This window comes from Dermacentor albipictus, chromosome 7 (genome assembly GCF_038994185.2).
Source record: "Dermacentor albipictus isolate Rhodes 1998 colony chromosome 7, USDA_Dalb.pri_finalv2, whole genome shotgun sequence".
Classification (NCBI taxonomy): Eukaryota; Metazoa; Arthropoda; class Arachnida; order Ixodida; family Ixodidae; genus Dermacentor; species Dermacentor albipictus.
In genome coordinates, this window is record NC_091827.1 from 113921802 (window position 1) to 113948194 (window position 26393).

Here is a 26393-nt window from a genome sequence, read left to right on the forward strand (position 1 = left end):
TTTCCATGTAATAAAGAAAAAAAAAATTCTGGCGTGGCGTAGTGGTAAAGTACCGGGCTTAGGATTTGCAGGTCAGAAGCTCGAATCCTGGTCAGAGCTTTTTTTTTGTTTTTTTTTATTGCGCCAAAATGCTCTCTGTTTCTTTCTGTTCTCAAAAAATATATATATACGGTGTTCAGGCACCGCGTATTTAACGCGCTAGAGCTGTTTTTCGCACCAGTACCCAGTGCCTCCTAGTACGCCGCGCCTGCCCAGCACCCCAGCATCCAGCGCGTGGCACTGGGCCCATAATCCGGCGCTGCACTGGACACTGGATGCTGGGTTTTGCAATAGGCATACCTGCTTATGTGCCAAAGCTCTCAACGTGTAGGCAGTCTTAAATATTACTGGTGAATAAATGACCAACCATTAGTATTTCGACTCTGGTACCCCATTAAATGTGCTGTAGAAACGTACCCACCTACTAGCAGGCACTGGATATCAGCCACACCTTCAAGTGCCACTTCATTATGTGCCTTTTCTCTGCAGGGATTCGAAGAGTAACCTTCTGTGGGAGTGTAGTGAAAGTATTTCTCTCACAGGATTGACATAGCTACAATATGGGTAATAATGCAAAACACAGTAAAGGCCCTTACCGTATGGTAAATAACGACATTAATTCCTCTTGCATCCTGCTTCACATAAACAGTAGTAGATGAAATATCTTTACTTAGTTGTGTAACCTCTTTTATGTTCAGAAACAGCAACCAAAGCAGTGCGTTAACCCGAAAATGTGAGCTGTTTTTTTATGACAGTTCTGTGAAAGCAGTGTGGTGCATGGGTTTGAATGGGATCGAATAAAAAGCTTTTCCGCTTGCACGTGCAGACGGGAGCAGAGCACCCGGTCATTATATCATTCCGATGGCACTGCGCGGACACTGCGATGAACCAACTGTGAGATGCGCTGTGCACGTTGTGTTGTTGCTCCGCAGCTAGCGCGCACGCGTACAGCGAACGCCAAGATCGGCCGGATTCGCTTTGAATTTGTCTGGCGATAACAATCCAGTTCGCTGCAGCGGTGGCGTCGGGAAATACAAAAATTGGCCCGGGCATCTGCTTCTCCGCAATGCACGGTTGCTTGACTACCACGTGATGACGCTCTGCCAATAGGGGCGCTAGCGGCGTCATAAAACAGACGCGCAACTCTGCTACCTGAGGTAGCATATACAGTAACTCTATCGGTGAAGTGCGAAAGAGTAGTCCCGCTGCAGTACGCACGGGCTTCATAAATCGTTTCAACGGTGTCAATACGTCGTATCGCTATATTGATTCAATACTTAACACATTGGGCCGTTTAAAAATAGGGGCTACCGAAGATAGGGGTCTCCTAACGATTACCGTCTCGCCAGTGCGCATGCGTCTAACCCAAAACGATACCTTTACGTTTATGTTTTCGCATGCCCATAATACGAAATTTTAACCCTAGCGTGGATGCCCCACACGCTCCAAATCTACTTTGCATCATCTCAACGTCGCCGCGCACTTGTAAAAACGCGTCAACGCCTCTTCATTGAAAACAAACTCACAGGTACGCTTTTCATTGTGTAAAATGTGGCGGATTGCATTATTTCATTTTTTTCTCTTGTTTTCATTTGCTTTCCGCATGCAGGAAGAGCGCCGCAATCGCGTGACCCTAACGGAAGCTGGGAACCCTATTCTAAAGCACCTTTTTGGCGGGGCAGACCGCGACCGCAAAGCGGTTGCTTGTTGGGAGACCCCAAGCGTTCGGCCCCTATTCTAAACCTCCTCCCTATTACCGCCGGCACACATCGTGAGATGGGTTCTGCCGCAATATTTTGAGCCGGCATTTTTCATCATGAATATATATAGCGATCGAAGCATAGGACTTATTAGGTCACAAAATGTTTTGTTACGCAATCAAAAAAGTTTTTGTGGCCGTCCACTAGCTGCTTTCATTATGTGTTACATTTGTTCACTGGCAGTAGTGATGCATACGTAGATTTCACAGAGCCGCAGCGACGGCGCTGGCGGTGTAGTAGCCGGCTACTGCTCCGAGAGCGGCGAGTGTGATGTACACTGCGCAGTGACATCCCGCGGCTCCCCAGCTCTGGCAGCACGCGAACAAGCTCCCTTCGGAGACGTCGCCAATCGAGGACTGCGCGCAGGCGGCCAGGGAGCCTGCTGCAACTCCGTCGGAACCGAATCCTAAGCAGTGAATCACACACAGCAGGCAGCATGGGCTCAGCAGTCCGAGCAGGGCTCCCACTGCGACAAAAATAGTCACGTGACAAATTCAATGCAGAACAAAAATGCTGAGCAATGCTCGTAACGATCGACCTTTTTTCTCTTTGTATGAGGCTACGCATAGAGAAGAATAAGGCAACGAGTCTTTTATGCCAGCGGTTGATTACAGTGACAGTTTTGTCCAATTTCTACAGGTCAGGAGGAGAGTCGAACACTACACACAATACTAAATTGGTGCCGAGGTCATAAGGCCGTATCTTCGCTGACCACTCTGTACACCAAGGGTATCGTGGTCTGCAGCCTATTAGAGGCGTTCGATGCAGAGAGGATGCAAGTGCGTGCAAGTCTGCCCGGTTTCATCACTGTACGCGTATGCTGCATGGAAGTAGTATAAAAAGTTAACAGACACTTAAGTAACCTTACCCGATTTACATGCGAAAGCATGAGGACTCAGATTTCTAAGTTATGAACTTAAAACTCTACTTTAAAGGGGCCCTCAGCCACTTTTTATCGAAGAGGAGAAATGCACTCGAAGGTAAAGTAGGAAGCAGAATTACTTTGCCTCAATAAGTACTTAAATACGTTCAGCAAAAGCGGGGTTATTGGCAATCAAACGCCCTCATCGATGTGCTCTCGTTCCGTCTTCAATGCCTTGCACTGCTAAGGCTGCGGTGGAGCGCGGCGTGCCCACAACACTCCGCCTTCTAAATTTCACCATGGCACCCAGTTCAGTTGTGCTTCTGGATGTTAACTTAGACGCCACTGCTTCAGCTTTTGGTGCCTACACGACTTGACAAACGTAAGCCGAACGTGGCTGTCCACAGCGGGCTGCAGTGCGCTTAGCCAGTGGACTGTTGGCACTACATCGTGGCGGCCACGATATCTACGGTATGTGGAACACTGCAGCGACATGCAACAGTGGTTTGCACGACAAGGCATGAGCTCGTCCTCACGTGTATATGCTACAATCTGACCATGCCACGTGGTGCAGACCGGCTTTGTCATTCACCAGGTTGACCGGTGGATAATAGCCACATCTAACAGGCGCATTTTTTGAAGCGCTAACAGTTAGTCTGGCAAGGCATCTAACCAGGAGTGGCCAGAAGTGAGCGCGCGCTCGCAAGTGTGTGTGGTCTATCCTTAAGTTTCGCGTAGTTCGAGGCCAGTTGAGCGTCCAAAACTAGCCGAAATCAGCGAGGCTCGCCGGCTACAACGCCGACAAGCAGGGTGCCCAAAGTTTGATTCCTACGCGGGCAGCCGCGGCCGAGCGTCCATGCGCAGTTGACTAAGGGCCGGGGTTTGATTGTTGTATTCATATAGGAGGTTATGGCCAAGTACTGCACGAAGGTGGCCAATCCTGCTCTGGTAATGGAGTGCGTTACCGGTTCTGGTCACCGGAAACAGGCCGCACTCCAGGCCTTTTTGTGCAATTTTATCAACACGCGGATTTTTTTTTAGTCCGGTGAAAAATTGCGTGGCACTGGGGTTCGAAAATTCTCTACCTCTATGCCACCGCTGCACCGCTAGAGTTACTTGGGCGTCCCCAAATTATACTAGATTAGGTAGCTTTTCATATTGTTACTGATTGCGGAGCTCCATGATGAGATCACTGCTTGTCATCCTTCATGCTTTATAACCTGTACTAAAAACTTGGGTGAGAGGAATGGTGAGATTGTTCGCACGCGGGTTTGTCTGGTTGTTCGGAGTGGACTACGTGCAAACGAGGGAAAGTTTCTTTTTGACGGGCAAGAAACTCGAAGAGATCATCGGTACGCCCCCTCTTTAGGGAGCGATGAGGTAGTGGGGGGAGGGGGGAAGGAAGTTGCCATAAAAGAGTAATTTCGGCAGTAATGCCAGCCACCCACCGTGGAGTCCTACAAGGGGACGCTGCAGGACTTGTGAAACACGGCCTGCAAACGCCAGCTGTACATTACAACTATAACCAAACATGAAATATCCTAAGTTGGCTATTCACACAAGGTTAACCCTTGCTGCCTGGAAAAATTGGAAGTAATAGGAAGACAGGAGAAGACAGGAAAGATGGAAAGTGATAGAAAGGCAAAGGATGGAGGGAGAGAGAGAGAGAGACAGGAAAAGGCAACTACCAATTTCCCCCAGGTTGGTCAGTCCGGGGGTGCCGTCTATGTGAAGCAGAGGCCAAAGAGATGTGTTGCCTCCGCCGGGGGGCCTTAAAGGTCCGAACACCCGGCATCGGCTCAACCCCCAGGATTCCCCTTTCCCCGTGACACGGCTAAGCCGCACGCGGCTACACGCGGGAGGGTCCGACCCTCGTGTGCTCGGGTACGTGGGGTCGCAACACACCAAACGGCTGCTGACGCAGACGCCCCTGCGGGGGTCTGCATACTGGAGTCCACAGCTACACGAGATCGCCAGGAACATAGGCAACATGTTGGTGGTGACTGTCGTAGCGTGTTTTACAGTGGCCTTCCGCGGCCAACGTACGTAAGCGTGCAAGTCGACGAGCCTCTTCTGCACGACACAAAGTCGCAGCCATAGACAAATCGTCATGGATGACAAAAGAAATGATAGTGTCCAGCGTATGACGAGGTAGGCGCGGGCAAAGAAGAAGGAAAGAGCTGGAACCGGTCGTTTCGTGTTTTGCAGAGTTGGAAGCGTACGTCACGAACGGTAATAATTCATCCCAGTTCTTGTGGTCCAAAGCCAAGTAAATTGATAGCATTTTATCAAAGTTTAGTTTGTGCGCTCGGGGATCCCAGGAGTTTTTGGATGATAAGCTGTTCAGTGTCGGAACGTGGAGGCACACGAACGCTATAATTCTTCCACAAGATCGGCAATAAATTCGCGACCATCGTCACGCGATGGCATATTATCACGCGAGGTGGCCCGTGTCGGAGTATGATTGAATGCAGCAAAAACTGGGAAACCTGGACTGCAGTGGCGGAGGCTAGGGCCGCCGTCTCACTATACCGCATCAGGTAGTCAGCACACACAATGATTCACCAGTTGCCTCTTCAAGAAGACGGAAACAGTCCGATCAAGTCTATGCCGACTTTTTTGAAAGGAGAACTGGGGGCTTTATTGGCTGCAGGTGACCGACTGGAGCTGAGGTAGGTCGCTTGTGGCTCTGGCACTGTGTACAACTGGCCACATAGGTGTCAAATGTTTTGCGCATTTGAGGCCAGTAAAAAATTAAATTATGGGGTTTTACGTGCCAAAACCACTTTCTGATTATGAGGCACGCCGTAGTGGAGGACTCCAGAAATGTAGACGACCTGGGGTTCTTTAACGTGCACCTAAATCTAAGTACACGGGTGTTTTCGCCCCCATCGAAATGCGGCCGCCGTGGCCGGGATTCGATCCCGCGACCTCGTGCTCAGCAGCCCAACACCATAGCCACTGAGCAACCACGGCGGGTTTGAGGCCAGTAGAATCTTTCTTTGGTGTGGCTTTTCTTTCTTGTAGAATCTTTCTTTAGTACACGCGGTCCCTAAGTGACCTGAGGTCGGGTTATCCTGCGTAACACGCAGAACAGGCGTGTACAGAGACTTCAGAACCACCAGTAGAAAGCGTGCGCCCGTCATTGAGAAGTTCCTCTTGTAAGGAAGACCAACTCGGACACGAAACCGACGTGCAGTTATAAGCCCTTGTGTGGCAGAGAAAATAGCATTTAAGCTTTGGTCTTTGCGCTGCTCTACGGCGAATGTCAAAACATCGGGAGAGTCAGGCGACAAGGAAGCGATAAGGTGGTCGAAGTTGTCGGCATCACAATCAGTCGTACGCAGTACGACTGATTCGTACGTAGGCAATCGTACGTAGTCCTACGTACGTAATCCTACGTAGTCGTACGTAGGCAATCCACGTAAGCGTGTGACGGCCACTCTTGTACGAAATAGTGTACACACATTCCTGTACACGAAGGGCCCATCGCACGCGAACGCCGGCCGCTCCGGCACCGTGGCAGCCATCAGTTAATGCAGCAGATGCCGTCGATGAATGTTGTTGTTGTTGTTGTTGTTGTCCTTAGTGGCCGTGGCACATACCCACAGTGGGGGATTGGCCGATGAATACCGAGGAACACTGCGTTGTCCTCAACGAACGTCGTCCTCCTCTTTCTCCATTATCAGTTTCCACGTATTTTTCCTGCAGTGACTATTTGTAATAATACAATCAGTCAGATATAATTCCTCTTTATAATTTTGGGACCCTTTATGTCAATAGGAGGCTCTCGGAGCATACTTGACAGCTTCATCTTTAGTTATTTCTATTGCGCCGTTTTCAGCGTACCTCTTTCAAGCGCACTGAAGATGAAAGACGCGAAATAAAAAGGAAAAGCCAACGCCGCATCCCACTTGCACGCCACACCGCTGCTGCTCTGGGACACTCAGCGAACGCATTAACATTGTCTGTGTAATGACTAGCTTCACTCATAAAATTCGTGTCGTTGCTGGGGCTGGCTTGACGTGGCAAGCAGACAGCCGCGATGCGATTCCTCAACGCGTGGAGTTTCCATATTGCCCCTCACTGTCGCGAGTTGTGCCTGTCAGCTAACAAGAATTTAGCATTCACACCACAATAAACGCTTTCTCAAAGAGGTCAAAGAATCGGCTTAAACACGCTGTACATGCAATTCCTTCGCAGCGTGTCACAGGGCAGTGTTGCCTTGCCGCAAGAGTAGGGAGCCGAGTCAGCGTCCTTTTCGTTCTTTCATTTTTGTTAAAATGTCGCCCTCTTCCTAGAACAGCCGCCCAAAATGTAGCTATAAAGAGTTGAATTGGCACATGACCATAAATTAATTCATTAAAATTTAAGTAAAGCATCTCAATTCGTATGTTTAAAAAAGTACTCGAGTTTTTCTTAAGTGTCAGCTAAGAGCTTAAAGTTCCCTTCATCGGCAACAGGCAGCTCCGCTTTTCTTGCATTAGTTCGGTGCGTGTTAATGGCAGACCCCGTATGGACTCATTAAAAAAGCGCGACCGCTTCCAGTTGGCATGGGCTCATGATCATGAAAGCGCAAAAGATACTAGACTGCTCAAGAAATAGTGTCTTGCCGAGAAGCACTCGTCCTGTCTTTCTCAGCCGTCTTACAACATAGCGCTCTTTCATAGTCACGGGTACTCATTTACTGAAGCAACAGTGTGATTTTCACAGTTACGGAGCGTCTATAATGCCTAGAGTGACAGACATATGTCAACACCTTGCAAATTCTAATTTCTTAGAACACCTAGGATACCACAGATTATTATGAAAGTGCACATTTGGCACAATTTTCTTTTGCCTTGGAAACTATTTGTCAAGTTTGTGCATTAGGCGTCGAAATTTCAGTTCCGGGACACGGTGTATATCACTGTCATTCAAATACTTTCTCGGGAGATATTGCACCGGGCACGATAACACGTTCTATCTACGGAAATATTTTCTCGTTGTCATGTCTCATGAAAGTAAGTCCTTGAACAATCCAGATTTCAGTGCGCTGACCAGCATGAGACTCGCCACTAGAAATATTGTCACGCGTACATTTTATTATGTTCACCGATGACTGTTTTTCATCGGATTGTCCATGATATGAATTCAGTTGTTATGAGCAAAAAGCGCGTACTCTACCTGATTTTCCTTATGTTGTCGCCAATTTTTATAGCGAGAGTCTTGTCTAATCAGATTTCGCGCATGGCACGAATAATGAACGCTTTGAATGTACCAGAGCAACAGCGCTTAATTAGTACGTTGATAAATTACCAGCGGAATGTACGGTGATGTATGCATAAGTTGCCGACGCATCCAGCCCGAGGATTCGCTCGCCACTATCCTTGTGACTTGAGTGCCCCTTGTTTTTCTGGGCATGTGTTCAACCAATAACGAGGTTCCTAACTCACAGCACTGACAGGGTTACATTCTGCACCACCGCTGCAAGGTCACAACATATGCAATGTCAGGAAATACTGCGCCAACGTTGCGTACGAAGGAATCTGTACAAAAGATGTAAACATACCTCCTGCTGCTGTCCAAGCGGCAGTGGTTGAAAGCAACACCATGCTGCAGACCTGCGAAAAAAAAATGGGTGCATAATCTTATGCTTAGGCATAATCTTCGGCATAACCTTAGGCTAAGGCGGTCGTGGTATTCTAAAACCGGAACCAGAAGCATGTAATCATTGCACTGAATGTGATAGTGCTTGTAGCACATACATGGCAGCTAAGGTTCCCTACGCTACCTTCAGCATGGCAATATTTAGGCGCCCGCACACAGCGAAAGTTTGTACAAGTTTACAAATATAAAAAAAAATCACGCAGACCCAAAGCAATCTTGGAGTGTACATGATACGGCACGGCCTTAAGGCCTTGGAAAATGAACGCAGCAGCAGTAGCTGATGAAACGAGCGCGGCGTCGTCGCTTCTAATTGTTTGCTTTCTGTCGCAAGGCCGAAGGATATGTGCGCTGCTTGTCGAGGGAACCATGTACAGATTAGATGTGCCACGCAAAGAAAACAAAGAAATTACGACGAAAATTCAAAGGCGTTTAGGGCTTCTCTGCACGCTCTCTCACGGTGGAACACAATTGGCAACCCAGTGGTCCAAGGATCACGTAGACGAAATAAAAGAAACATAAAAAATCAAAGAAGCCGTTAGATACTTCGTAGTATTCCATTAAGAGGTAGATGCGCTTTATTGTGGTAATTCACGGGCAGTCCCGGCAGCAACGAGGCTGGACGAGAGCTAATCATTTACCTTGCTTGATGCAGAGCGCTGGCGGCGGGAGCAGGCGAGGACTGCAGGATCACAGTTTTTAAGCGGCGACACTTCGTTGCCACGTCCCTGACTTGGCTGACCTCGTCCAACATGTTGGGCACTGACGTGTCAGCGCAAGCGATCTGCGCCACCCGGATTCAAGTGGATGAAGTTGAAAGCAACGCCCCTGGAATCCAGTGACGTCACATCTCTGCTATACAAACACCGCTTCAGCAAGGATCGGCCGTAATTCATGGGCATTTCAGGCAGCAACGAGGCTGAACGAGGGCTAATCATTTACCTAGCTTGATTCAGGTACGTGTACGCTTTATACTGTCAATTTTAAGATATATATCTAGGCTCCTGGACTGCCCAGTGAATGACTAACGACATGACTGAGAAGCCGCCCACTACTATGAAAGAACTAATAAAAGCTCTGTCGGATTTTACGGCTCGAATTGACGCTAAGCATGACAAGTTAAAGAAAGGCATCACCAGATTTATCCTGGTGATAAATCAACTGCATACCCTTAGGCAATCGATCAACTTCATGAATCAACATTTTGAGGAATTTAAGGTAGAATTTGGTGAAGTAAAGAAAGACCTTGCCGCAATGCGAGCAGAAAATCAGGAAGTCAGAAGTGAAAACAGCCGCCTCACTAAGGATATTAGGGATATAAAGAAGGAACTTACTTCTCTGCAACCATATAGTAGACAGAATAATATAGAAATAAAGGGAGTTCCTGTGACAGAAGGGGAGAATCTAGTTTCCAGAATATAACAGATTGCCACCTGCTTGAAAGTCTGCGTTAAAGAAACGGATATGGAAGTCGTGCACCGAGTTCCTTCTAGGAACGTGTCAACGCCTAACATCATCGTTAGGTTCTTTTCCCGAACTGTGAAAGATAATGTTATGAAGTCTGCTAAGAAACAAACACTCAACACGAAAGCCTTAGGTTTTCATGGTGTCACATCCCCGGTCAACATAAATGATCACCTGTGCCCTGCAAATAAGGAGTTGTTAACAGCTGCTTTGAAGGCAAAGCGGGAAAACAAGTAGAAATATACTTGGGTATCCAGTGGCAAGATTTTGATGCGGAAGGCGGATAACTCACGTGTGCTACACGTCACGTGTGTTGAAGATCTCGCCAAGGTTGCTTAGGGTTCATTTGCATATAAATTAGCTGTAATTTCTGTTGCCTTATTTGAACTGGCAAATTTTTTTACTAATATGGAAAAGATATGGCATCAACAGGATCATTTTTCACTATTACATTGTAATAGTGAAAAATAGCATTAAGAAGAATTTTGATAACCTACTTGTGTACTTGTCTCAGCGCTCATTAAAATATGATGTTATAGCTATAGCCGAAACTTGGCTTAGAGAAGGTGAATCAGTTCATCTACCTGGCTATGTCATGCTATCGCAACCTAGAAGCAGTGGTACACGAGGAGGGGGCGTGGTGCTGTTCATCAAAGATTGTTTCGGCTTCATTCACCTTGGCAATAGTTTATTTTGCAGTTCATCTGTTGAAACCCTTTTTATCCGTCTTCATAATGGTGTCATCGTGGTTGCTGTGTACCGCCCACCATCTTCCAGTGTAACTGACTTCGGTACTGCTATGGAAAACACTATTCCAATTGTGGCGTCTAAAGCACTTGTTATTTGCGGCGACATTAGCATATACCTATCTGGAGATACTTGTTATGATTATGTGTTTTATTACAATCACTTAATATGAAGAATGTTATTTCATCACCTACACGCATAACTGATCAATCGGAGTCTACTATTGATCACGTGCTATGAAATGCTGACTTGAATGTTTCGGCAGGTGCATACGATCTTGCTACTGCGGACCACAATCTTACTTATCTCTTTTTACCTCAAAAATATATTTGCTCTTCTGTTATAACTGCCACCAAACGAGCAACACGTGTAGTTAGTCATTGCGTGAAAAGATTACTTCAGGCTACGAATTTTGAAGCCCTTTATGACGATGATGTACATGTCGAGTGTGAAAACCTTGTTCAATGTATTAAGGACGCCATCGAGCGGTCAACGCGCAGCTATGCGCGTCGAAACTATGAGCATACCATGTGCCCGGGGATGAATAGAAATGTACTCGAAGTTCTGAAGATGAAAAACTTTTATTACGGTAAATGGAAAAACCATAGGAGCAATGAATACTACCATCAAAATTTCAGGTTGTGCAGAACTAAATCAGTAGGAATGATTAGAAAATCAAAAAAGTTCTACTATACTAACCTAATTCGAAGAAATGAAGGCTACACGAAGAAGATATGGCAAATCGTCAAAGATGTCACTGGCATAGGCAACAAAGAACGCATCATAACTGATAATCCAACAAGTGACGTAGCTAACGACTTTTACGATTACTTTACCAACACTGGTCTCAGCCTTGCGAGCCAGTGTTGGAACCAGTGTTGGAACGACTGGAACCACGAGCGTAAGGTACGTTACGTGTACTTCGCTCTTGAGGATTCTGCGAAAACATGGTTTGAGAACCACTAGGCGACACTGACGTCATGGGAAGAATTTCGTAGGCAGTTCCTCAATGCCTTCGCCAGGGCGGACAGGAAGAAGAGAGCGGAGTTAGCGTTGGAGGCAAGAATTCAAGGCCCGAATGAGCGAGTGACGGCGTACGTAGAAGACATGAATCGGCTTTGCAGACGTGCGGACCCTTTGATGACTGAAACAAAGAAGGTGCGCCATCTCATGCGCGGCGTCAAAGAGTAAATCTTTGCTGGCCTCATTCGAAATCCGCCGGCGACACTTGCAGAGTTCCATGACGAAGCCACTACTATGGAAAAGACCCTTCAACAGCGGGCCAGGCAAAACAACCGCGACGCCATGATTTCAAGGGAGCTCTCTGCCGTTATCCTCGGTAACGACGTAGGCGCCTTGCGAGAACTCATCACGGCTGTCGTCAAGGAGGAGCTGCAGAAGACGCAGACGACCACTGCCCCTGTGGGACAACTTTCCATTGCAGAAATGGTGCGCGCCGATGTACGACAGGCCGTCCATATTCCTGGACAGTACGAGGCACCACAGCAGGGACCGCATGCCGAAATGAGTTACGCTGAAGCAGTACGCCGTCCGTCACCCTCAAGTGCGTGCAGCATGGTACACCCCACTCGACAAATGGACGTAAGCTTCAGGCCGCCTCGCAGCCCACCGCACATCGCCGAAGCAAGGACTAGGAAGAGCGACGTCTGGCGCACCATAGACTACAAGCCCGTTTGTTTTCATTGTGGCGAAGCCGGACACATCTACAGAATCTGTCCTTATCGTCATGTGGGGCTCCGTGGATTCTCGCCGAATGCACCTCGTCCACGACCTGGTGAGCGGCCGCCGGAAATAGAGAGTTTCGTCGCGAATCGTCGCAATGTTGATCAGCGATGACAGGATCCCCGTTCGTCGTCTCCTGCTCGTTACAAGTCACAATCACCAAGCCAAGCCTTTACTCGCGGCGCTCTGAGACGCCGCTCGCCTAGCTCGGCGGGTCGGGAAAACTGAGTTCAGCGACCTTTGGAGGTGAGGCCGCTGACGACAACCGTACGCGAGATCCTCCACTACGACGACAGCGACGAAAACAGAACGACGCAGACGTACAGACGGAGTCAAACACCTTACGAGAGGTAGTAACGTCGAACATTCCCGTCACCACAGACGACGAAGAAATAACGGCGTTAATCGACACTGGAGCGGACACCTCAGTTATGAGCATGTACCTTACCTGCAAGCTGAAGAAAGTTTCTACCAAGTGGACTGGGTCGCAGACTCGCACTGCAGGAGACTATCTGCTAACCCCGGTAGGAAGATGCACAGAGCGCGTGAGCATTCGTGGGTTTACGTACCTTGGATATTTCGTTATCCTCCCAAGCTGTTCGAGGGACCTAATTCTGGGAATGGACTTCCTGCAGGCTATTGGAGCTGTGATTAACTTACAAAAGTCGCGCGTAACGTTTTCGACGGCGCAGGCCTTAGCAGGGAGCAGCACTGACGACACGTATGTCAACGCCTTGAGGATTGTTGACGAGAACCTCACGGTGCCGCCACGGAGCAGCGTAGTGACCCTCGTCACCTGCGATGCATTCGACGGCTATGAGGGTATTGCCGAGGCAAACATCCCGCTGCTGCTCGAAAGACACATCTGCATCGCCCGGGGCCTTGTTCGAATACAGCATAAGTGGTCGCAAGTTTTGTTGACAAACTTCAGCCATGAGTATCAGCACGTCCCTTAAGGTACAGCTGTGGCATTCCTGAACGACATTGCTGACTTCTCCGACATCGGCACGTTACAAGTGACTTCACCGGATGCAACAACTCACGCCAGCCTGAATACCCGCGTCCACATTAATGCTGACTTAGCAGATGTACAGAAGGATCAGCTGCTGGGTCTACTGACAGAATTCTCCGGCTGTTTCTCCACGGAATCCAAAGTCCAGCGCACTTCCGTTACGCAACACCGGATCGTTACAGAAGAGTCAGCGCGGCCTGTTCGTCAGCATCCGTATCGCGTGTCACCTATGGAGCGGGAGGCGATTAAGCGTCAAGTTCAAGGAATGCTAAATGATGACGTCATCCAGCCGTCGACAAGTCCGTGGGCATCGCCTGTCGTACTTGTAAAAAAGAAAGACAACACACTCCGCTTCTGCGTTGACTACAGACGGCTTAACCGAGTCACCAAACGCGACTTTTATCCCCTGCCGCGGATCGATGACGCTTTGGACCATCTGCGTCATGCTCAGTTCTTTACTTCGTTAGACCTAAAGTCAGGCTACTGGCAAAGTGAAGTGGACGAGCGTGACCGTGAAAAAACCGCCTTCGTGACTCCCGATGGGCTGTACGAAATTAAAGTGCTGCCTTTCGGTCTCTGTTCCGCTCCTGCTACGTTCCAACGAATGATGGACACTGTACTCGTTGGACTAAAGTGGCAGACGTGTCTAGTGTACCTAGACGACGTTGTTGTGTTTTCCAGCACGTTCGATGAACATCTCTCCCGGCTACGAAGTGTTCTGCGCTTACTACCATCGTTTCGTTGAAGGCTTCTCAAGGATTGCTGAACCGCTCACGAGACTGACGCGACAAGATGTGCCCTTTGCGTGGACGGAAGAACAAGAGCAGGCCTTCACCGAATTGCGTAAACGCCTTCAATCCGCTCCAGTGCTGGTGCATTTTGATAACACCACGGCAACTGAAATACACACCGTCGCCAGTAACGTAGGACTCGGGGCCATTCTGGTTCAATGGCAAGATGGTGCAAAACGTGTAATTGCGTACGCGAGTCGTAGTCTGACTAAAGCAGAAGCTAATTATTCAACGACCGAAAAAGAATGCTTAGCAGTCGTGTGGGCCATCAGCAAGTTCCGACCCTACTTATACGGCCGGCCATTTCGAGCGGTCAGTGATCACTACTCGCTCTGCTGGCTTGCCAATCTACGAGACCCGTCAGGTCGCCTCGCTCGTTGGAGCCTCCGCCTTCAGGAATACGACATTACTGTTGTCGACAGATCCGGCCATAAGCATAGCGACGCTGACTGCTTGTCCCGTTCTCGTATTCCCTTGACATCCTCCGACTTGGAGCTAGATTTGCCGTTTCTTGGTGTCGTCGACGTGGTGCGCACGGCTGACTATCAACGTGCAGACTCTGAGCTGCTTCCTGTCATCAGGTATCTCGAGGGAGCTGACGTTGTCTCACGCCCACTTTCACGAGGATTGACGTCGTACTGCCTGCGAAACGATGTCCTGTACAAGAAACATTTCGAGAACAGCCAGGAAACGTTCCTTCTCGTCGTTCCGACGGCACTGCGCGAGGAAATTTTACAGGCGTGTCACGACGATCCCTGTGCCGGCCACTTAGGCTTCGCGAGGACATTAGCGCGCATACGGGAAAAATACTATTGGCCGCACCTATTTTCGTCGGTTCAGCGCTATGTGCGAACGTGCCGTGACTGTCAGAGGCGTTAAATTCCACCCGTCAAGCCTGCCGGCCTCCTTAAGCCTTTGGATCCCCCTCCGGCACCGTTCCAGCAAGTGGGAACGGACCTTCTTGGGCCGTTCCCCACGTCATCCTTGCAAAATAAGTGGATAATCGTGGCAACTGACTATTTAACGTTTGCTTACAATACCGCTGTGCACGAGACCACCGAGTTTACACCATTCGAGCTTGTTTACGGACGTCGCGTTACCACCCCTTAGACGCCATGTTCCCGGTAGACCACGGAACCACAAGGAATGACACCACTGAAGATTTCGTCGAGAAAGCCGAGGAAGCTCTCCAGCTTGCTCGGAATCGCATCGGCACCCAGCAGAATACCGACGCCTACCGTTACAACCGGACCCGACGGAATGTCCAGTACTTACCAGGCGACCGCGTGTGGGTGTGGACACCTATCCGACACCGTGGGCTCTCAGAGAAATTGTTGCGCCGCTACTTCGGCCCCTACGAAGTTGTACGCCGCCTCAGTGATGTGAACTACGAGGTGGTGCCTCCAAGCTCTGATCCTTGTGCGAACCGACGCCGTCCCCGTGCTGCAATCGTCCACGTAGTACGTATGAAACCGTACTACGCACGCCAAGGCTAAGCAACCCTCACAAACCGCTTTAGCATTGTGTACATTCCTGTATGGTTTTTTTTTTGTCTTTTCATGTTGGCATTCTTGCCCATAGCGCGCGCCCGCTGCCCTTGAAGCGACCGGGCCGGTCGCTTTTGAGAGGGGAGCAATGACGCGAAATAAGTTTGCACGTGTTGACACGGGACCCTTAAGGCGAGAACGACGAAGATCGTGGTTGCGCGCGGGCTCTCCGAGGACCAGCCATCGCTAAAGGCAGACGTTTTTTCCCAATCTGTCGGTGGTAAACTGTTTTAGTTGCCATAGCTGGGTGACAGTATAACTAATAGAAACTCGCCTCTTCCTGTTGATCTTTCTTCCGTTCCTATATGCAACACGCGTCATGCTTCAAACGGTAACATTAACCTGCCCAAATGTCGTAACGTTTATGGAGAATGATAAATAGAATTTATTGGACCTAAAATATAGAACATGATCCCCCTTGAAATAAAAACTGCACGTAATTTCGGCTTAGCATACAAGTCATTTTTTCTGTCTGTGCAAGAACTGTGAACTTCCGAGTCTGTTGACAGACATGGCTGAGATTTAGGCTCACTGTATGTTTCTTACGTATTATAGGCATACTTATATATGCGTATGTATATGTGTATGTATGTGTGTATGCGTGTATGTATATAATATATATATATATATATATATATGTGTGTGTGTGTGTGTGTGTGTTTCGTACTATTTGTTCTTTGTTGTATGTTGCACTAGACCGGCCACCAGCCATTTTAGGCTATCGGTCTAAATATCCTTGTCCATATATTTCTGATGTTCCTGAAAAAAAGTTTAAACATATATATATATATATATATATATATATATATATATATATATATATATATATATATATATATATATATATATATATATATATTGTTACGAATGATGTTTATTTACAGGGTGAAACGGTGAAACGAGGTCCGAGAGGGAAGCTACAGGCCAGGCCCAGCCGGCGCAGAGTACCGCGAGGTCACGCGCGCACACTCTACTTCGTCTTTCTCTGCCTCAGCCGCAGCCGCGCAGTGCTGCGACATTTTCCCCGGGGGCAGACGAAGCTCGCTGAGCGAGTTAACGGGACCTGTGATGGCACCGCTTGAGTCTGGCCACGTGAACAACTTGCGTCGCCCGTGAACGCCGATTACTTGCCGTCACTTTGGCGACGACATAGTTCACATCGCTAAAGCGGTTGAGTATAACGAATGGTCCGGTGTAAGTGGCGAGAAACTTGCGGCACAACCCCTTTTTGCGAACAGGTGTCCACAACCAAACATAATCACCGGGAGTAAAACTGACGGGGATATGCCGCGCATCATAGCGAATCTTGCTGTTGCCTTGTGAGGACAACGTCCTAAGATGCGCCAGTCGACGTGCTTCCTCAGCACGACACAGAGTTTGGGCGATGGAAGGATCTTTTTGGCACGATAAAGGTAGAATAGTGTCCAGAAAGCTCTGGGGAGCGCGTGCGTACAGCAGAAAGAACGGCGCATATCCAGTAACTTCGTGCTTGGCACTATTGTACGCGTACGTTACAAAAGGTAAGACGGCGTCCCAATTCTTGTGGTCAGCAGCGACATACATTGATAACATGTTGGTAAGGGTTCGATTCGTCCGCTCCGTGAGGCCATTGGTTTGCGGGTGGTAAGGAGTGGCATGACGATATGCAGAACCACAAAGCCGCAAAAGTTCTTCAACGACGTCGGCGGTGAATTGCCGTCCACGGTCACTGATGACAACACGGGGAGCGCCGTGACGGAGTATGACGTGATGCAACAAAAATGAAGAGACATCTGCTGCAGTGGCAGATGGAAGTGCCACCGTTTCCGTGTAGCGAGTAAGATAATCTACGCATACTATAATCCAGCGGTAGCCAGCTGACATCTTTAGGAGCGGGCCAAGCAAGTCGATGCCCACTTTTTCAAACGCTAACGTTGGTGGCTTAACTGGTTGTAAATAGCCTGCTGGGGCCGTCGTCGTTTGCTTGTGGCGCTGGCAAACAGTACAGCTGGCGACATACTGTTTCGTTGTTTTCCAGAGCTTGGGCCAGAAAAATCTCTGTCTAAGTCTGTGTAGTGTGCGTGTAAAGCCAAGGTGCCCGGACGTGATATCGTCATGCATGGAACGAAGGACAGCAGGGCGCAGGCTTTCGGTCACAACTAGAAGCAATGGGGGACCATCAGCCGAGTAATTTTTTTTTTTTACAGCAAACCATTACGAAAAGTAAACGGTCTTGTGCCTGCTGGCTCACGTGCAGCTGCCCGTAGGGATTTCAAGGTAGGGTCGCAACGTTGCTCGCTCTCGAAGGTACGCAGGTCTGGAAAGTCGGAAGAGATGGAAACTAGGTAGTCGTCGAAGTCATCATCCTCAGCTTTAGTGTGCGGCGAAGGGAGACGGGATAGGCAATCAGCATCCGTGTGACAGCGTCCGCTCTTGTAGTTAACGGAAAAGCTGTACTCTTGAAGGCACAAAGCCCAGCGGGCCAACCGGCCAGACGGGTCACGCAGCCCAACCAGCCAACAGAGTGAATGATGGTCAGTCACTATCGTGAATGCGCGGCCATGTAGATAGGGACGGAACTTCTGAATGGCGAAGACGACTGCTAGGCACTCGAGTTCAGTAACGGTGTAGTTTGTCTCCGCTTTTGTAAGTGTCCGACTAGCGTAGGCAATGACATGCTCACGGCCATCGCAGAGTTGAACAAGCACAGCGCCAACACCCGCACCGCTGGCGTCAGTGTGCAGCTCAGTTGACGCCCCCGGATCAAAATGCTGCAGTACCGGTCCAGAAGTCAACAAAAATTTCAGCTGTTGAAACGCCGACTCGCAGTCAGCAGTCCACAAGTATGGGATGTCTTTGTGAAGGAGAGACGTGAGGGGAGAGGCAAGCTGTGCGAAATTCTTGATAAAGCGTCGGAAATATGAACAAAGGCCCAAAAAGCTTCGCAGATCTTTCACCGTTTGTGGCTGTTGGAAGTAGCGAACCGCTGCTATCTTTTCAGGGTCTGGTCGTATGCCGTCTTTGTCGACCAGAAAGCCTAGTACGAGGGCTTGACGCTCACCGAAATGACATTTCTTCGAGTTCAAAATAAGGCCAGCTTGCTGGATACAGTCAAGAATGATCGACAGGCGCTGATTGTGCTCGTGAAATGTCCGGCCGTAGATAATGACGTCGTCTAAATAGCACATGCAAATTTCCCATTTGAGTCCGCGGAGCACGGTATCCATAAATCGCTCGAATGTCGCTGGAGCGTTGCATAAGCCAAAGGGCATAACGTTGAATTCAAAGAGACCGTCAGGTGTCACGAAGGCTGTCTTCTCCTTGTCTGAGGTGTGCATGGGAATTTGCCAATATCCTGAGCGCAAGTCAACAGAAGAGAAATACGACGCGGAGTGGAGGCAGTCGACGGCGTCATCTATTCGTGGTAGGGGGTACACGTCTTTCTTTGTGACGGTGTTTAGGCGGCGATAGTCCACACAGAATCTCCATGAGTTGTCTTTTTTCTTGACTAGGATCACAGGAGCAGCCCAAGGGCTAGATGATTCCTGGATCACTCCTTTCTGTAACATTTCTTCGACCTGCTCGGCGATGGCTTTTCTCTCTGAAGGTGAAACGCGGTAGGGCTTCTGACGAATTGGCGTTGCTTGCCCTGTATGGATGCGGTGTTGCATACGAGACGCCGGTGGTGTATGGGACGCTCGTTGGCCTTGAGCAAAATCAAACACTGTGGCGTAGCGAGCGAGCACAGCTTCCAGCAGACACTGCTCACTAGAAGACAGCGACTTGTTAAGGATGCGCTTAAAGTCAGCAGAATTATCATGGTTGTAACCGGGGTTGGATTTTTTTGCGGCAGTTGAGATTTCGACCGTCCCGACGCTGACAATGGCTTGTTCATCAAAACTTGCCAGTTTAAGTCCTAGCGGCAATGTTGTAGATTGGGTTGAAACGTTCACTGTCCACAAACGAGTACAACCATCAGTGGTGACCACGAGGGAGCGAGGGACTATCGCATTTTTCTTGAGCGCATTGTTATAATCGGGCTCGGCTAAACCACAACAAGAACCTGTACGAGGGCGAGAAGTAGTGACAGGTACAAACATTGCAGTCTTAGGGGGCAAACACACATCTTGTGACACGGTGAGAACGTCGGCGGCATCACTGGTGCTATCTGTCATTGAAGTTCGTGCGTCGCGGCGAAGAGAAATCACGCCACTTCCACAATCCAAAGTTGCCCCCCGCTCACGCAAGAAATCAATTCCGAAAATCATGTCATGCGTTGTACGTGCAAGCACAGTGCATTCACATCTAAATGTCTGCTCCCCTATCGTAACTAAAAAGAACAGACCCCAAGTGGGCGTAACATTTCCCCGCCAACTCCACGAAAGGTAGCGTTCCGATCCCAAGAAAACATAACTTTTTGTCCAAGACGATTTTTGAAGGACAGGCTCATAACAGAAACTGCCGCCCCAGTGTCAACTAAAGCAAAAGCGCTCACATTGTCAACTAAAACGCACACTTTGTTTTTAAACAATTTTACACAAGGGGGTCTTGATGAAGATGAACATATTGCGGCCTCACCCCCGTCGGTCGCACCAGCTAGTTTCCCAGCGGCGGCGGTGATAACGAGCGTAGACGAGGTGATGGAGAGCGTCGCTGTCGTGTCGGTGGTGGTGTCAGGCTGCGATCGGAAACGGGGGAGTCACTGCAGTTTGCGGGTCTCTGCTGCAGCCGCTGGAAGGAAGTGGGATATGGCCAGGGCTCGTCAGCGGGCACGCGGGGCGTGTAGGAATTAAACCGTGGAGCACGCTGCTGGCGGCGGTGGCAATACCTAGCAATGTGTCGAGCCACACCGCAGCTGTAGCAAGTGCGGGAGTCGCGGCTTGTCGCGGGTGACACCGGTGACATGGGTGTCATGGGTAGAAACGTACTCTCAGGCTGGTTGTAGGAGGGAATAGCCCGCGGAACAAATCGTTGTCGTGCATCTTGTCGGCGTCCCAGACTTGTCGGTTGCGGTGGCAAGTTGCTGCTCTCCGTACGATCAGCATAGGTCCTGCGAGGTTCTCGGAAACTCTGAGGTGCCCGGGTGGACGGTGGCACACGAGAACGATGATCAAATGCACACTGATGGCACACATGAGCGTCGTCAACAACTTTAAGGCGTTCAAGCTCTTCTTTAACCACTTGCCGAATCACTGAGGAGATGTCGTCGTGGGTTGGGACGGACACATTTGCAATAGTAGTAACATTGTCCAATCGTCCAAACTTTGGCCCAATCCTTCTCATTTTCAGCGCTTCAAACGCCCGGCAGTGTTTCTTCAGATCAGATAGAGTACTAAGATCGTCCTTCGTTATAAGAAAATTATAAACATCTTCAGCGATTCCTTTAAGCAGATGTCCGACTTTGTCTTCGTCTCTCATGGTAGCGCTGACGATTCCGCATAATTTCAGAACAGCCTCTATGTACGTTGTACACGTTTCGCCAGGTAATTGAGCTCGTCGGGAAAGCGTCTGCTCAGCCTTCTTTTTCTTAGAGATTGGGTCCCCGAAGCACTTGGTGAATTCGTCTACAAAATTATCCCAGCTTGTTAGAACGCTCTCGTGGTTTTCAAACCAGAGGAGCGCGGTTCCAGCGAGAAAAAAAAACCACGTTATCGAGCTGCTTCGTAGTGTTCCAGTGGTTGTGGCGACTCACTCTGTTGTAGTGTTTAAGCCAGTCGTCGACGTCTTCGTTGGCCTTCCACGAAAAGGTGGGTGGCTCTCGCAGCGGTGTACAGTAGCCAGCCTGACCTGCGTGATTGCTGTCTGGTCCGCCGCAGGTGGGGTCGTCATTGCCTTCTCCGGAATCGGCCATGTCCGCTGCTTGTGGTCGTAAACCAGCCAAGTGCCTACTCCGTCGGACAGTGGGTAGAGCTGGGTCGTCCAGGATCGTCCAAGATTTACCCCGCACGTCCACCAAAGATGTTACGAATGATGTTTATTTACAGGGTGAAACGGTGAAACGAGGTCCGAGAGGGAAGCTACAGGCCAGGCCCAGCCGGCGCAGAGTACCGCGAGGTCACGCGCGCGCACTCTACTTCGTCTTTCTCTGCCTCAGCCGCAGCCGCGCAGTGCTGCGACAATATATATATATATATATATATATATATATATATATATATATATATATATATATATATATATATATATATATATATATATATATATATAAACGAGAAGAAAGGGGGTTAACCGAGGGGTCCGATTTTTATTAGTCGTTATTAGTCGTATCATAAGAAGCCAACAAACACTGACACCAAGGACAACATAGGCGAAATTACTTGTGCTTGTGCTTAACAAGTGAAATAAAGAAACGATAAACTAATGCAAATTAAAGTGGATGAAAAAACAACTTGCTGCAGGTGGAAACCAAACCCACAACCTTCGCATGCGAAGCTTTTGGGACTACAAATGAAGCGGTGCAGGGTGATATGGGCTGGACTAGTTATGAAGTGAGGGAAGCTGGCAGTAAAATTGAGTATGAAGAACGACTGAGGAATATGGAAGAAAGTAAATGGGCTGGGATAGTGTTGGGGTATCTGTACAGGAAAAACATTGATTCACAGTGGAGGAAAAGGACTAGGAAGCTTACCAGCTAGTATGCGGCCTGTATAGGGTGGGCAACACAGCAACAAAGACGTCAAGCGCAAAGCCAGAGAGGCAGAAATAATCTCATGGGTGGCGGCAATGGAAAAGAAACCTGCCATGAGTAACTACTTAGGAGGAAAAAACGAAATCAGGAAAGAAACAATTTAAAATAACTCAAAGGGAAGCTCATTACTTTTCGAAGCGAGATCGGGATGCCTTACAACACGCACGTATAAAGTGAGACATAAGATCGAAGAAGCATGTGCTTGCTGCGGTAAAGTTAGGGAGACTATGGAGCATCTTTTATTAGAATGTGAGAACGTCTACCCAGCGGTCGATTTAGGCACCACTGGCCTCCTTGAAGCCCTTGGTATCAGCGAGAGCAGTGGAACAGTGAACATGTCCGCAATAGGGATTAAATAGGGATAGGGATAGTAAGAGGCCCCCCCGATTGGTGGAATAAAAGTAGGGAAACGACAAAAAACAGAGACATACAAAAGCACAGTTCGCAATAGGGGATCAGAAAATTTGGTTGTGGTAGTTCATAGTGTTTCTTTTTTCTTCTTTTTTTATTGTTTAACCTAGGCAGGACATTAGGCAGTATAATAGCAAGAGCTTGGTGGCGCAACCCACCGCCCCGTTCCAAAGGGGACGCTCATAACATCGATCCATCCATCCATACGCATATAAGTTTCGTGTCTACCGTCTTTCCTGTCATGTTGCGTCATTCACTTGACAGTTGGCGGTGGTGTTCCCTTGTCTGGTCCTCTTGTGTGCGTGTCCGCCCGGCTGCGTGTCTTCTGTGTGCGTGCTGCTTGGGACCTGGAGATGATCGCCACCAGAGCCACTTGCACGACCACTGGATCGCGGTAGCAGCACACGCGGAATGGTGGAAGGTCGGAATTCGACAGCTCCTGCTGAGTAAGCGCAACATTTTTCCCACTAGTTCACCGCCAAAACACCGACTGGTCCTCGAAGGCGCTGTCGTGCAGGCGCCATCGGGCTTGCTGCTCAGCAGCCTGCGCACATGTGCATTCTTATGCTTCGAACGTTCGCCGTCTGCCCGCTGCGTAGTTCTTACAGATTTCTTAGCGGCTTATGCATTACGGGCTTCGCGCGGGCCTTGCCGAAGTCTGCTAATAATCAATAGATCTGTCCCTGAAAAAAGAGCGCTAGTCTTGTGATTCAAACTACATCAGAGTATCTCCCACGCAGATTAAAGTGGTGGTCCCACTCCATCACGAACACTTCATAATTGGATTTCTCCGCTCTTTCTGCGCATGCGCGAGAAGCAGTGGTCGCGAGAGAGAAATTTGGGGACTTTCGGTCCTTGAGATTTCTCTTCGCGTAGGTACTACGGAGAAGAAACTTGTTAGCTCCGTTCGTCCCTAGAGAGAGAGAGAGAAAATGTCATGTAATGCGCAGGTTAGATAACCATTAGACCATTAGGGTTACAGCATGGGCACCAAGAGAAGGGAGGCACAGTAGAGGACGGCAGAAGACTAAGTGATGCGATGAAATGAGGAAATTCACGGGTGCTATAGTTGGAATCGGTTGGCGCAGGACAGGGGTATAGTGGAGAACGCAGGAAGAGGCCTTCGTGCTGCAGTGGACATAAGATAGGCTGATGATGATAATGATGATACTTATATTCATTATTCCATTAAGTTTCACTTATCAGTTCAATCATAATGCGTTCTTTTACTCCTCTTTTTATCTGCAGAGAATACAGTGACTTGCAAGCAGTATTCTCTGAATTGCATTTGTTTGTTCATGTGTTCGCTTGTGGAATTGTTCATGAATGAGTTGCGTAGGCAGTGGCAGAAGATGAAACGAGGATGATTCCTGTGAAATATCATAATTGTGGGACGCACATTAGTGCTAAGTGCATCATACGGGCATCGACATGTGCTAAATGATACAAATAGTATCCTTCTCAAGTTTCTCTCACAACTCATCCCACACCAAGTGAGCTAAAAGCATACACGTACATGGACGAAGGGAACGGAAATAATTCTGCACAATTGCTGCATGAGGTAAAAATGCATGAAACAGTCCGGATTTTATCACGTGACTTCATGTCCGGCAGTGCTTCCGTCTGCGCTTCGTCCGTGGGCCGCACAGACTGAAAGTCTCAGCTATCTATGACATCCGTATTCTGGCGCCTGAGCGCTGTAAACACTCATGACTAGCATTGCAAGGGCTTCGTTCGTATGCTTCGACAAAGCGACGAGTTAGGAAACAATAGGAAACGAGACGTCTTTCGAAAGGGAGAGAAGGCTTCCCGCCCCGCGCACGCGAGGAGGGAAGCGGGCCATAGACAAAGAGTGAGGGCGCTTTCCGGCTGAGTCCGCTTACCCCGATGTGGATAGCGTCTGCTCATCTTTCTTCAGCTTTTGTTGCACTGTTGGTGATGAGGAATTGCTTAGTGAGGGGGAAGGAGACATCCCTCGCCAACGTTACCGCAACTGTATCGCACGAGGTGAACATTTGAACTATTCCAGTTCAAATGTTCCATTTGAATTGGTCACCCTCTCGTGTACTAGCTCAGATCAACGCTGCTCAGCTTCGACGATTGCAGGAGCCCGCACTTATGCACCAGGACATGGCCGATGGCCGAGGAACATTTTTTCGCCATCCCAATCCCCGTTCATGCAGATTGCAAACAGCGCAAAAAAAACAAAGCTGTGCCTCTTACATAAAGGACATCTGTTTTTGGATGCATGAAGCTAATCGTGCTTTAGCTGTCTACAAGCAAAGCCTTCCCGTCGCGCATGTATATAAAAGCACCCTTCTTGGCGCACTGCAAGGCGCGAAAGGGGCTCTGCGTATTGTTAACACTGAAGTAATGGAAACGAGTTTTTGGGACCTTCTAATCGTAGGGAAGTATAGGCATAGGCCACGCGGCACACGCAGTCGAAACAAAAGTGGTGTCAGTGGTGCACACAACTTTGATTTCTATGCACGTGCACGTGGTCCGCGTACCTGAACGTCGCCCTCGAGCGCTCCGTGGTCGTTGAGCATGCGTGAGCTGAGAGGTGATAAACGAGAACAACTCTTCTCGAACGTAGTCATTGCCATCGTGTCGTGTCTGTGCGCGTATTCGAGCGTGTCGAAATGGCTCAAATGTGTGCGATTTCACTTGTACAGTCATGGGCTTGGACTCCGTGACGTTTGCTTTCACCATATGTGAAATAACGGCTTGTCGACAGGTAAACCGCCGCTGCACTTAGGTGAATACGTTGTTTTTGTGGTTATGAAATAACAAATGGCGCAAAACAAAAGCGTTCTCTGAGCTAGGACCACAGCTCTAGCCAAGACAAAAGGCAACATAAAGCTGGGATGATTGTGTTGTCGTATGTCTCGCTTGAATGGGTCTTGGCTCCTGCACATAATGGCCTCTCTCTGAAGCCAAGTTCTGCAGAGTTATACGACTTGCAGTGCCGAGGTTTCTTGGGGGACCCTGACCCTCTGCATTACACTCTGAGAGGACGCTTTAAACAACTTTGCCTTCCACAAGTACTCAGCAGACACTTTCCCAGCAGCCATGTTTTTGGAGGGCTTGCTGGATTACGTTTCAGCCCTCACCTTGCATGCTTTTGTCCTAGCAGTGTTGAAATTTTGTTGGAGCAGCTTGGAAGGTGTAATGTACATCTGCAATCAAAATTAGGCAAACAAAGTGTTCTGTGGAAAAAGGAATTTCTTGACAACTCAGACTCATAACATTAAATTGATGAATGCACTGCAATGGAAATTTCAACTGCAGTTTTAGGTTCGGTGTTAAAATCAAGAAATTTTTTGTTTTTTTTCACAGATCCCCTGGTGTCCAAATTCTTTATCAGTCGTTTACTTCAATGGCATTATGGTGCAGCCCTTAAAGCATTATGTGCTGTGGCAGATGCTGCCAACAAACATTTGCATCTCCTCTATGCTGCTTTAACATTGACCTTTAGACACCCTGTGGGCAACCATCCTGCAAGTTTGATGCACTGAACTTGCTGCTGCTGCTATGGGCACGTTGCAAGTGCTAGGCGGCGCCCTGTCTTTCCGACCCCTAGCGCCATCTGACGAATAGTTGCGCGAATGTGGTAGGATTACTCACGGCGTCAGCAGCCCGCCTGCGTGTTTGGCGTCCTGTCAAATGGTAGCGATGGCGCGAAACAGCGTGCCGATATTAAT

The 26393-nt window shown here is 48.8% G+C and overlaps 1 long non-coding RNA gene across 1 annotated transcript; it reads right to left on the bottom strand.

Annotated features, from left to right (window-relative positions):
- Positions 1–1283: 1283 nt before the first annotated feature.
- On the bottom strand, positions 1284–9240 carry LOC135907302 (uncharacterized). The gene is made up of 3 exons (XR_010565961.2): positions 8949–9240; positions 8213–8264; positions 1284–2265 (listed from the first exon to the last, which is right to left on the bottom strand). It is a non-coding gene; the product is annotated as an uncharacterized lncRNA (long non-coding RNA).
- Between the last annotated feature and the right edge of the window lie 17153 nt (positions 9241–26393).